This window comes from Rutidosis leptorrhynchoides, chromosome 5 (assembly GCF_046630445.1).
Source record: "Rutidosis leptorrhynchoides isolate AG116_Rl617_1_P2 chromosome 5, CSIRO_AGI_Rlap_v1, whole genome shotgun sequence".
NCBI lineage: Eukaryota > Viridiplantae > Streptophyta > Magnoliopsida > Asterales > Asteraceae > Rutidosis > Rutidosis leptorrhynchoides.
In genome coordinates, this window is record NC_092337.1 from 254703180 (window position 1) to 254716969 (window position 13790).

A 13790-nucleotide genomic window follows, 5' to 3' on the forward strand; every position below is an offset into this window, starting at 1 on the left:
TCAATTAATATGGAACGTTTTTAATCAATAAGAACGGGACATTTCAGCTCAAGTGTGAGAATATTTGATAATGCTAAAAACGAACATATATTTCATAGCATTATTCCTCAAGAAAGACAAGCTTTTAGTTGCAATTGTTCTATTTACAAGTGATATTCGTTTAAATAATAAAAGGTGAAGACAAAAGACAGATTCGACGAATTGAAGACGCAAACGACCAAAAAGCTCAAAAGTACAAAAGACAATCAAAGAGGTTCCAATTATTGATAAGAAACGTCTCGAAATTACAAGAGTACAAGATTTAAAACGCAAAGTACAAAATATAAAATTGTACGCAAGGACGTTCGAAAATCCGGAACCGGAACCAGAGTCAACTCTTAACGCTCGACGCAACGGACTAAAAATTACAAGTTAACTATGTATATAAATATAATATAATATATAATTAATTATATTAATTATATATATATTATATTTATAAATAAAAACCGTCGGCAGAGAAAGACTCCAAAGTTGTGAGCTGTAATTTCATTCTCCGCGACTCGCGGAGTTTGAAGGCAAAAATGCCGCGAGTCGCGGAGCCCCAATTTCAGAAACTCCCTATAAAGCTCGCGCATTCTGATCGTAATCATCATCTTTTTTCTCCTCATTCATACGATATATTTATATTTATAATTTATATTTTAATTTTAATTTTAATTATAATTCTAATAATAAGGGTATGTTAGCAAATGTTGTAAGGGTGTAAGTCGAAATTCTGTCCGTGTAACGCTACGCTATTTTTAATCATTGTAAGTTATGTTCAACCTTTTTATATTAATGTCTCGTAGCTAAGTTATTATTATGCTTATTTAATCCGAAGTAATCATGATGTTGGGCTAATTACTAAAATTGGGTAATTGGGCTTTGTACCATAATTGGGGTTTGGACAAAAGAACGACACTTGTGGAAATTAGACTATGAGCTATTAATGGGCTTTATATTTGTTTAACTAAATGATAGTTTGTTAATGTTAATATAAAGATTTACAATTGGGCGTCCCTATAAATTACCATATACACTCAATCGGACACGATGGGCGGGGTATTTATATGTACGAATAATCGTTCATTTAACCTGACACGGGAATGGATTAATAGCCACTAGAATAATTAAAACAGGGGTGAAATTATGTGCAAAAGACACTTGGTATAATTGATAACAAAATATTAAAACCTTGGGTTACACTCAGTCGACATCCTGGTGTAATTATTAAACAAAGTATTAAAATATTGTTACAGTTTAAGTCCCCAATTAGTTGGAATATTTAACTTCGGGTATAAGGATAATTTGACGAGGACACTCGCACTTTATATTTATGACTGATGGACTGTTATGGACAAAAACCAGACGGACATATTAAATAATCCAGGACAAAGGACAATTAACCCATGGGCATAAAACTAAAATCAACACGTCAAACATCATGATTACGGAAGTTTAAATAAGCATAATTCTTTTATTTCATATTTAATTTCCTTTATTTTATATTTAATTGCACTTCTAATTATCGCATTTTTATTGTTATTGTATTTAATCGCACTTTTAATTATCGTACTTTTTAATTATCGCAAGTTTATTTTATCGCACTTTTATTATTCGCAATTTCATTTATCGTTATTTACTTCATGCTTTAATTTAAGTCTTGTATTTATTTTTAATATTTTACATTTGGTTTTAACTGCGACTAAAGTTTTAAAATCGACAAACCGGTCATTAAACGGTAAAAACCCCCCTTTATAATAATAATATTACTTATATATATATTTGTATTTTTATAAAAGTAAACTAATATAGCGTTGAGCTTTGTTTAAAAAAAGATTCCCTGTGGAACGAACCGGACTTACTAAAAACTACACTACTGTACGATTAGGTACACTGCCTATAAGTGTTGTAGCAAGGTTTAAGTATATCCATTCTATAAATAAATAAATATCTTGTGTAAAATTGTATCGTATTTAATAGTGTTTCGTTGTAAAATTTAATACTATTTCGTACCCCCACGCTACCACATCAATAGACCACAAGATTCCCGTTTATAAATATATGTACACTCGCAAGTGTATAAAAGTATTCTATAAGTTGTAGGCACCCGGTAACAAGCCTTAACGTTCATGTTTTACCCTCTGAAGTACACCAGATCAGGTGTGTTTAAAATAACCTCGAAGTACTAAAGCATCCCATAGTCAGGACGGGGTTTGTCAGGCCCAATAGATCTATCTTTAGGATTCGCGCTTACCGTACATAGACAAGTAGTTTAATGTTACCAAGCTAAGGGTATATTTCTGGTTTAAACCCACGTAGAATTAGTTTTAGTACTTGTGCCTATTTCGTAAAACATTTATAAAAATAGCGCATGTATTCTCAGTCCCAAAAATATATATAAAAGGGAGCAAATGAAACTCACCTAATGTATTTTGTAGTAAAAATACATATGACGTCATTTAATAAGTGTAGGGTTGACCTCAGATTCACGGACCTATATCGTATATATATATTAACACAACTCATAACCGAACAATTTGTGTATTATTATTAATTGTTATTTTAGTAAATTAAAATAATTAGTATTTATTATACAAATATCAATATAGTTATATAAATATATTTTTCTTATATACATAATACTTATTTAGTATATTAATAATAGTAATCTTAATAGTGATGATGAAAATAATAATTTTGATGATAATATTATTGATAATAATAAAAATAATATCAATAAAATCATATAAAATCATGTTAATGAAAATAATAGTAACGATAATAATAATGATAGTGCTAGTAATATTGATAATGATACTAATAATAATAATTTTATTAATAATAATAATTGTAATGATAAGTAATTTGTTAATACTTATAATAATAATGAAAATGAAAATTTTAACAAAGATACTTCTGTTAAAAATAATAATTTTTTAAAAATGATAATTTTAATGGTGATACTAATAATAATATTAATAGTAATAATAGTAGTAGTAATAATAATAATAATAATAATAATAATCTGATCAAAGGATAGAGATAAAACAGAAAGTAGCAAGGTGGTCTTCGAAAATGGTGGTTTTGGGTGATGGTTCCCGTTGACAGGAAACAGAAAACACACGCACAGTGGTTGTCAATTATCATCATTATGTCGTCTTCTTCATCGTTGGATCCTAACAGAAACAGTGGCAGCCACAGGGACATAACAGTAGAAGCAGAAAGATCGATGGTTATGGTGACAGTTTTGTGTTGGTGATCGAGTGGGTTTAGGGTGGTTTCGAGGTTGGTAATGATGGGTTTACAAAGGGGAATAGAGAGAGATGAGAGAGAGAGAGGGGGATGAAAGGTAGTTTCGGTTTGTTAAATAAACGCAGCAGTAGTTTGAAACAAAATGGGTCATGGCAACCAAAAGTCATGGTGAAAGAATGAAGAAGATGGTGGTTTCGTGAGTGTTTGATGTTACAGCAAAAACATAAAGGTAAGGTGACGGGTGATGATTGTCTAGTGTTTTGGTGGTGATTGAGAACGAAGCCACAACAGTAGCAGTTCACAAGAGAATTCGATGAAGGTGATGGCTTCGGTGGTCTACAGTGAAAAACAGAAACTATTTAGTAGCAAACCAGTGATGGGTTTTAATGGTTTGATTCAATGATGGTGAAAGGTGTTGTTGGTTGTTCGTGGTTTTTCACTATTACAGAAAAACAGAAAAAATATAAAGCAAGTAGTGGTTATGGAGGATTCAAGGTAGTGAAGTGGGGTTGTGGTGGTGGCGAGTGGTTTTATCAAGGTGAAACAAAGTGTGATTTCGGAAGTGGTAGTGAAGGTCGATAGGATGGAATCATGGTGGTCCGATGGTTCTTGGGTTTATGAAAATGAAAGATTGGTTTGTATGTCTTATGGAGTTCGTGGTTTGTGGGTTAAGTTGAATAACCTTCTGTAGCCATCGAATCATGAGAGAATAGAAAACATTCGTATGTTTGTGATTAATGGCGGTTATTTGTGGAAACGGGTGTGATCGGTGGTTGTAGTGTCGCGAAGTGGTGGTGATGGAGGGTGATCAAGAAACAAAAATGGAAACAGAGAGAAGAAAGGATGGTGGTTTAAAATATCTCTTCATATGCATCTATCTCTCTCTACATACTTATATATATATATATATATATATATATATATATATATATATATATATATATATATATATATATATATATATATATATATATATAATTTTAATATTAATAATAATAATTAATAATTAATAATAATATAAATATGACTTGAAAGTCATGATTGCACAGTAATTGAAGTCACAAGTTTAATAGTTCAGCGGCCAGAGAATTTGGAGTATTCTGTGTGTCGACATCCAATTATATTGTGTCCATTGCTAAACAGTTGATGTATGAAAGTGTTCCTAAAAATCCCAAATTTTTAGATTAAATATATTCAATTATTTCACTCATTACCTATTTTAAACCTGATCAAAAAGGTGTGTCTAATATTTATTCTTAATTCCAAGTAATCTGTACGGAGTATTAAAACTCAACTCTTCAAAGTAAAAATATTTTTAATGATCCCAAATTTTATATATCTTAATTAGGGATCATCGTTTATTTTTTATTTTTTTAAAATCACATAAGTTGAAATTAAGTTTATCTAAATAATAATCGAATAATCAACGAGGGTTACAATCATTTAATAATTTCATTTAATATACATTATATATATATATATATATATATATATATATATATATATATATATATATATATATATATATATATATATATATACCCATTTTATTAATAATTTTATTATTTCATATAATATTTTACATCTTTAATTCTAATAATTAAATCGTATTTTATTTCAAATTATCATATACACACATATATATATATATATATATATATATATATATATATATATATATATATATATATATATATATATATATATATATATATATATATATATATACATATACATATTTATTTACAAGTAATTGTTCGTGAATTGTCGAAGGTCAATTGAATAAATGAAACAGTTCAAAAATTTTGAGACTCAACCTAACAGATTTCTCTTATCGTGTCAAGACTACGAAATCGTATTGAGAGTTTGGTTTAAATTAGTCGGAATTTTCCGGGTCGTTACAATGCTGGCATGTTTAGTCCCATCCTTGCCTCAGGCTGCGGTCTCACCTCTCAACTCGATTAAGTCATCCAATTGTGAAACGTGTAAAAATTAATCTAGGTCTCACGCATAGATAATGATTACCTCGAGTTATAATTCAACTAGGTCTCACGCATAGTCAAAAAATAACGACAAGTGTTTCAACCGAATTGGACGGCATGACTTAAATTTCGACGGGTATATTATACAATTTTAATAATCTTTTAGAAAAATTGTGTTACGAATATTACATGCATACAATATTCGCCTCACAAGTTAAAAACGGTTTAACTTGATTTTAATTATGTTTTGATTTATAATTATCATGGCAAATTATACACAATCACATAACATATAAAATGCAACCAAACAAATCAAAACATAATATGTATGTGCATAGCCTCAACCGATGAAAATCTTATGCTTGGTCTCACGAGCCATTATGAGAACCAAGCGGTCAACTAAAGGGACAATCATAAAAGTAAACCTTAGAAGCTCCCACTTGCGCCAAGATCTCATGATGACCAAGTGTCCTCCTTCACCGCATCTCTCTCAGCTTTTGTCCATTGACTTTACTACAAGTGTGTCTTGATGGCCAAATTTCGTTCACTTCAAGTCTTTAATCCCATCATGGAGGTTACATTTATTAAAAATAAAATACAACTAATCTAGAATTGTAAATTGCATAATTGGCTCAAAACGGCCTCCCAAAATAAAAGATTAAATTACATCCATATTTGGCCACAAAACAATGGCATCCATACAACCACAAACATTCAAGATCACAACACATGCACACGGTCTAGGTTTTTATCGGCTATGCACAATTAAATCATCATAATAATAACATGATCATGACAATAATTATGGCTTGCTCCATGGCACAAGATGCATGTCTTGGCCATGAATAAAAAAAACATACAAATATATACACAAGCCATTTAATTAATAACAACCACGCATGAATATACTAACCGTATAAAAATATAAGAGGCTCTGATACCACTGTAGGTGATTTAGGGTTTTAAGAAAATAATTTTCCAATTAATTATTATCATGTACATACATATAATAACAATAACTTTAAGCGGAAGCGTATTAGTTATATTGAATTAAATAAATCACCAAAAACGGATCCATATGATTTATACGGTTAAATAAATAAATATAACAAGAGAGTTTAAAGATTATACCTTTCTTGTAGAACCGGATTGAAGGAAGAGAAACTAACAATCAAAGGTATGATTGCCGCTAGGGTTGTCCACACTACACTTCGAACAACGTCAAGCGGATGTGGTAGTCCCGTCAAGTAATAATAAATAATCACTAGGATTATTTATTGATCTAAACCGTAAAGACCAAAAATATTTATGTTTCTGTTTTGTTCGTCGAAAACAATATGAATACTTGTGGCCTTTTGTTTGTCGAATAAGAAAAGGTAGAGCAAAAACAATACGTGAGAATTTCTTATATTTGTTAAAAACCAAGTAAGACCAAGACCATATTTATATTTTTGGTCTAAGACGGTGGGTTATACGGAGTATGTATCGATTGATTTAAAGTCGGTTTAGAAAACGAATCTCACCTAAAATTTAGTCCGTATAAGTTTTTAGCATAAGAATATCTTGGTCCACAAGATATTATTTATTAATTAATTTAATCAAACAATTAATTAAATAATTAATTATATTTAATTACTTGAATAATACATATCATATATATATTATTAAATGACGTCTAGGTGTATATATGTGTGACTCCGAAGGCTCAAATGAATTCAGCCATATAGTTATGTGTTGTACCTTGCGCATTAATCCTACACAAAGTACAATCCGATTAATCGGATTAATAGATTAATCCTCGAATTTTTGATTATTCTTTTCAAAGTCCTGACCGATTAATCCCCGAATAGCGAATTTTGCAATCTTGGGTATGAGATACACATAGCAAGTCATATTATCTATCTTACAAACTCTTTCATCTTGCCACATGTCTTCTCTATACATCTTAATAGTTGGCTGTGTATTTCATGTAGAATTGTCTGGTATTCCATAGTTTTTCTTTTTATAAAACTCGTAGTCAAACGTCTGTTGACCTGTTTTTATTTATAATATACTTCACCCCTTTCAATTCTATTATTCCTATACAAAAATACACAATGTGAAAAATATCTTAATTATATTATGTATATTTTAACGATATTACACAGAGCCTTACCTCTTTATTACTATATATACTAAATCCCCTAAACAGTATAACATCAACAGCAACATAACCAATTTCACATGTGTGAGGTATGGAGTAGGTGAGACGTAGACAATCCTACACCCCGAGGGAAACAAATCGAGAAAATCCCTCTCTCTCTATCTGATGGACAAAGAGATTGTTTCCGAGGGGTAAACAGTAAATGGAAAAGAATAATTTCGTCTTTTTACACTCCTATTGTCTTCTCCGGATGATTCTACCACAATCTCCTCTCAATATCCTCAATACTTTCTAGAAAATCCTCAAACCTTATCACCAATAACACTTCCTCCATCACTCACAAAGAAACCTGGTCAGGAACACTATCTTCCATCTTGACGATTTGCTTAAATTCCATCTGATCTGATCTGATCCGATCTACATAGCAATCGAGTGAAATTGGATTACACCTTACCCGGCATCGGTAAATAATTCTTTTCTCTGTCTTCAATTTTGATGTATACGGTGATGTTTTAGACTTGATGATAACGTGAATTAGTATTTACATATATTATCCTTCTCTATTTTTGTCATAGATGTTTTAGGTTTTCTGTAAATTAAAACTTATTGTCATCATATGTCTTAGTTTTTAAATTTTTCCTTATGAAATTCGATTCCTAAAATTGGCATAGGGCTCAGTTTTTTAATTTTTCCCTGATGAAAACAAACAGTTATTGAAAGAGGTAAAACACTTCAGGTCCTTAAAAAAAATTAATATATGCTCATTAAACTATGCTATCTTAGTATGATATAAGTGTAATATACGGAGAAGATGGTTAGGCATAAATTAACAGCACTACAAATGCAGATATATATATAGGAAAAATAACTGCACTCGGTTCTTACAATATTTTTTATTTTCTGAGGAACTGAGGTGACGATTGACTGCCTGTTTCAATACGTATGCTTTATGGTTGAACTAGGCTTTGAGTTTGTGAACTTATCTGTTGCTAGGATTTTATATGTTTTGTACCTTATATTGTCCACGTTGGTTTATGTTAACTTAAATTGTGGCTTATCAAGTTGGCATGGCAAGATATGAATTGCAGTCCATTATGTTGGTGGAAAAAATGATAGAGGCAAGTCAGGCAACCCATTATGTGCAACTATTGTCATCCCCGTCTTATACTATTGTTGCAAGTATAATACTTAACAAATAGTAGTATTTCCTCTGTGGTTACCTAAGTGGGCTGTGATGATTAACGTGTTCAATGTCAGTTAAGTAACGAGAATAAATGATTTCGTAACTTGACGGGGCAATATCATTTGCAGCCATGATGAATGATTATATGTTACTTAATTTCATAAACACCTTTGAGCTCCTTTTTTGGTTGACTCAATGATTCTGAATTAATTATCCCAAGTTTCTTTTGCAATTTTGTTTGACAAAATTGCTATAAAAGTTATTGTTACGAATAAATCATGCATTTACCGTCGGTAGTTGCTTCTTTGCTATGGCAATCGTCTTTTGTTGTCTTTTGCCAAACCTTTTTTTTAGACACTAATCAGATGGGGACATACAGTTTTATAGTGTCAAAGCTTATAATCGGGTCATATCTTGACGTGGTAACGTATGAGTTGCAGCCAGGTTCTCCCACAACCACAATGATCCCTGTTTTGATGGTTTAAATTTGAAATTGTACTACTTAAATGAGCTGTGATATTAACGTGCTCCATCTCAATTAGGTAATGCGAATAAATGCTTTCGTAACTTGGCGGGGCAACATAATTTGCAGCCACGACGATTCATTATCCCTTACTTGATTTTATGAACACATCTGAGCTCCCATCTTTTTCTAACTAAATAATTCAATTAAAGAAACATCGTGTATTAAGAAACAGGAAGTATTTGTACAAATAGACTTTTGCAAATAATAGAGGTACGTTAACTTCAACTTTTTTGTTTAATTTTTCTATTTGGACTTGAAAAAACATAACAGTTTTGCAGGCAACTCTATTTCAAAGAATGCTACGGTTTGTTCGTGTTGAAATGTTAACAAAAGAATGACCATGGGCTATAAGCCTATAAAAGAACCTACCCGTAAGCCAGTTCTACATTTCCGGGCTGATTGACGGTTTCAGAGCATTCGAAATAATATGTAATTTTGTATACTACGAGTTTTATTATTTGCTATTTGAAGTAATTTTGCCTATGACTATTACTTCTTGAAGCTGGTTCTTTTGTTGGGATGCACCAAGGAACAAATTAGAACCATAAAACAAATAAATTCATCGGGCAGCTTGCAAACGGATCTTGACCCAATTACTGTGGTTTGGTTTGTATCGTAATATTTTTTTTTGATCTTTAATATTGTCTTTTTGTTACTGCTTTTATTTTTATCTATCCCATACCGTACAAACTTTATGTTTATGTGACATACCGTTGAAAGTTTATGTTTATGCGTAACTGTTGTACCCAATCGCCGTGACCATTAACTGGTATATGCAATCATGTTTAACACATCGACAAACTGATGTTATTGAAGCTTTCACGTGATCTTCTGCCGCAGTTAGTAAACAAATAATTGTCCACAATATTTAAGAAAACACGCAGCAGAGCGTGTGGCTCTTTACTAGTTCATATCAATTTATGTAAATAAACAATTATTTTGAAAAATGTCAATAAAAATAATAATAGTAGAGAATGAAGAAGATGAGAAGAAAGTCATTGGCGCTCTTGTAAAAAACTCGACTACTCCCGATTAATCCTCGATTACTCATTCTTAGAAGTAGTCCGTCCCGGTTTCCAAAATCCGTTTAATTAATCGGCTAACGTCGATTATGAAGCGACCGGTCCTAATCCATAAGGACAAATAAAATAACATATGGTTACATCGCGAGGTACTTGACCTCTATATGATACATTTTACAAATATTGCATTCATTTTTGAAAGACAAACTTTCATTTCATCGAAAGTTGACAGCATGCACACCATTTCATAATATATCCAACTATAAATGACTTAATAATAATCTTGATGAACTCAACGACTCGAATGCAACGTCTTTTGAAATATGTCATGAATGACTCCGAGTAATATCTCTAAAATGAGCAAATGCATAGCGGATGATTTCTTTTATACCTGAGAATAAACATGCTTTAAAGTGTCAACCGAAAGGTTGGTGAGTTCATTAGTTTACCTTAATCAATCATTTTCATAATTTTAATAGACCACAAGATTTCAATTTTTCCATAAATATCATTCTCATATCAGGCATTTCGTAAACTGCATAGAGATAAAAATCATTCATATGGTGAACACCTGGTAACTGACCTTAACAAGATACATATAGAACTAAAACAAATCTAAACCCTGATGAATCTCATCAAGAATTAGTTCTTGATCCTTGTAGTCCAAGAAGCCGGATAATTTCATCTGACTTAGAGATTTCATTGCTTTTGAATAAGTTTTACTCAAATGAACCAGGATTCAACCCTCTTCACGATCCAAAAGGGAGGCTCAGTCTTAACGAACTCCTGATTATGGAAGATGAAATACGGGAAGAATATCCAACTATTTTCAATTATCCAGACTTGTTTGAATTTAATCCCAAAGTGAAACGACATATTGATAAAACCAAAGCTCCGTTTACTGAAAATCTGTTAAATCCTAGTAGAAGGTAGACGTCTATAGAGAATTTATTAGGCACATCTATTCCTCAGTCTTCCCGTTTTCAACATTTCAAATCAATCTGTTAAAAGAGATGCGTTCTCAAGTTCGTTCTCTTCACAAACTGTTAAAAGAATGTGGGGATGATATTTTTGTCAAGTATCGGGATGCAGAAATTGATTTCAAATTCGATCTAGAGTTATTCGTCAGTTTTCTCCCTCACTTCAGCAACAAAGAAGTTTCTCCAATTCATATAAACCGTTATGTCACCGCAGTGATCTCTGAATTAGAATTTTGGATTGAAAGCAAGAAACCTAACCCTATTTCAAAATATGGAAATCGAGATTTCTTTTACTTTGATCCAGCCTCATTTCTCATCAAAAGATTAATTGAAGTGTTTTCAGATTCTACCGAGGAAAGAATACATCCGAATTTCTTCGCAAAAAGAAAAGAAATATATTCTGAACTCGTACAAATTCTCACTATGTCAAAATTTTCATTTACAACTCCGCAAAGAAAGATCATTCAGGAAATATCTGAAAATTTTAAATTTACTATTGGTGATCCTGACTGCGCAGAAGATATTTTATTTCAAGACACGGTGTCAAAACTTCTTTTCGAACTTAATTATCGAGATACTGGACCTAGGGATGGAATTTCGAACATTAAAAAAGTTAGAAGGGCTTTGGTTAAACTTATGGACGATATCGGAGATTTACAAAAGCGTGAGCGTAAAATGCTAAGTGACTTTGAAATATTTTCGGTACACTCCGCTGATCTACTATGGATGGTCAAAGAAGCTTTAAACTTATCTTTCTTTCCGCGTCATTTCTGGAACTTAGTTGTGGAACCTGTGTAATTTGGGTTTTTAATAAAATAAAATATTTTAATTTTACTCCATCCATTTGTCTTTTTCTTTTAAATTTTAGTTTACTTAATAAAAATAACCGGATTAAAATCCGAAGTAAAATTTTATTTATCTTTTATTAATCTAGTTAAAATTTTAAAATTTTAAAAATCTAAAATTCGCGAGTCGGATCGGGGAAATAAGCCCGTGAGCCGCACGGGCCCATCTTTTCTTCTTCTTTTCTTCTCCTCCTTTCCTTTTCTTCTTTCTCTTTTTTTTTCTTCTTCCTCTTCTCTGTGACCCTCGACCGACGACACCATCACCATCACTCCAACCTCAAATCTTGATCATTTTTGACAAATCAAAGCTCAAATCCGACTCTCTCATGCCTCCTAAACACGTTTCCATCATCAATTTGGTGTAAAAGGTATCTTTCACGGTTAAAATACGAGTTTTTACTCAAATTCAAATTTTTGACTTTTGAGAAAAATTGTGTTTATGCATAATTTTGGATTCCTTTATGCTTAGTTAGATAGTGTGATTGTTATGTGTTAGTTTTTAGGCTCGATTGAAGCATTTTGGATAGTTTTTAGCTCTCGATTCGTTAGTTGAGGTTTTAGGCTAGGAATTGATGAGATTTTTGGAAACTTGATATTTTGCTAGCTTATTTAAGCTTAGTGTGTTGATGGATTTTATGTAAGTCCCTAGACATCTACTGCACGTTTGTGATTAGTAATTCAGTTTGTGGGTTACCATGATCGCTCGTTGTTATCCTATCTGTGTTTATATGTGGTTACATGTGACGACCCGGAAATTTTCGACCAAATTTAAACTTAATCTTTATATGATTTACTGTTTCCGACATGATAAGTAAAGTCTGTAAAGTCGAGTCTCAAAATTTTGGACTGTTATATGAATTCAGTTAACCTTTGACTATTCCAGACGATTCACGAACAATTGTGTTTAAATAAATAGGTAAATAAATATATATATGTAAATATAAGTATAAGTGTATATATTAAGTTAAATTAATATAATACCATTTAATCATTCGAATCAAATATGTAGAGTAATATACAAAATATTTAAGAGGTAATTAAAATAAATAAATATAAATAAATATATATGAGTTCTATACACAATTATATGTATATTGTAAATTATATATAAAATATAAATATTAAATATTCAAATAGGTTATTATATAAAATAAGTAATACATAATTAATTAAATGTAAGATTAATATATTATATGTAATTACAAGTTAATATATAAATGTTATATTAATGTTATGATTATTACATTCATTATTATTATTAATATTGTTATTAAAATAAATACTTGTATTATCAATGTTATAAATTCTAATGTAAAATATAAAGATTATCATATTTGAATTATTGTTTTTATTTATTATTTAATATTATTATTACTAATATAAGTATTAGAATTAGTATTTTATTATTAATAACATTATTAATATTAATATTAATGTTTATGAATTATATATATATATAATTAAATACATAAAACAGATGTATATATATATATATATATATGTATATATATATATACAACTACATATTGGGAATCTGTATTTGGGATATGTATTATATACAGGTACGTATTTTGTATATAGATATATGCATATAAATACTGATATATACATATATTAATATAGAAAAATACGTACCATTGATCATAGGATCCTAATTCAATTTTCAAATCCTTGTCAACTGTATATGATTTTTGTTATTATCATAAAAATTCGTTACATAACTGTATCAGAAGAAAATCAATCGATTTCTGCAATCTATTTATATTTTTTTAAATTGATTGATTGAATTATTATGTATCAAAATCGTTACCCGTCCAAATCACTTACATTACA

General features: G+C 30.5%; 1 long non-coding RNA gene across 1 annotated transcript; it reads left to right on the forward strand.

The window, feature by feature from the left end:
* The first annotated feature begins 7282 nt into the window (after positions 1 to 7282).
* Positions 7283 to 9811, forward strand: LOC139846562 (uncharacterized). Its single transcript, XR_011759096.1, has 2 exons — positions 7283 to 7864; positions 9127 to 9811. It is a non-coding gene; the product is annotated as an uncharacterized lncRNA (long non-coding RNA).
* Positions 9812 to 13790: the final 3979 nt, after the last annotated feature.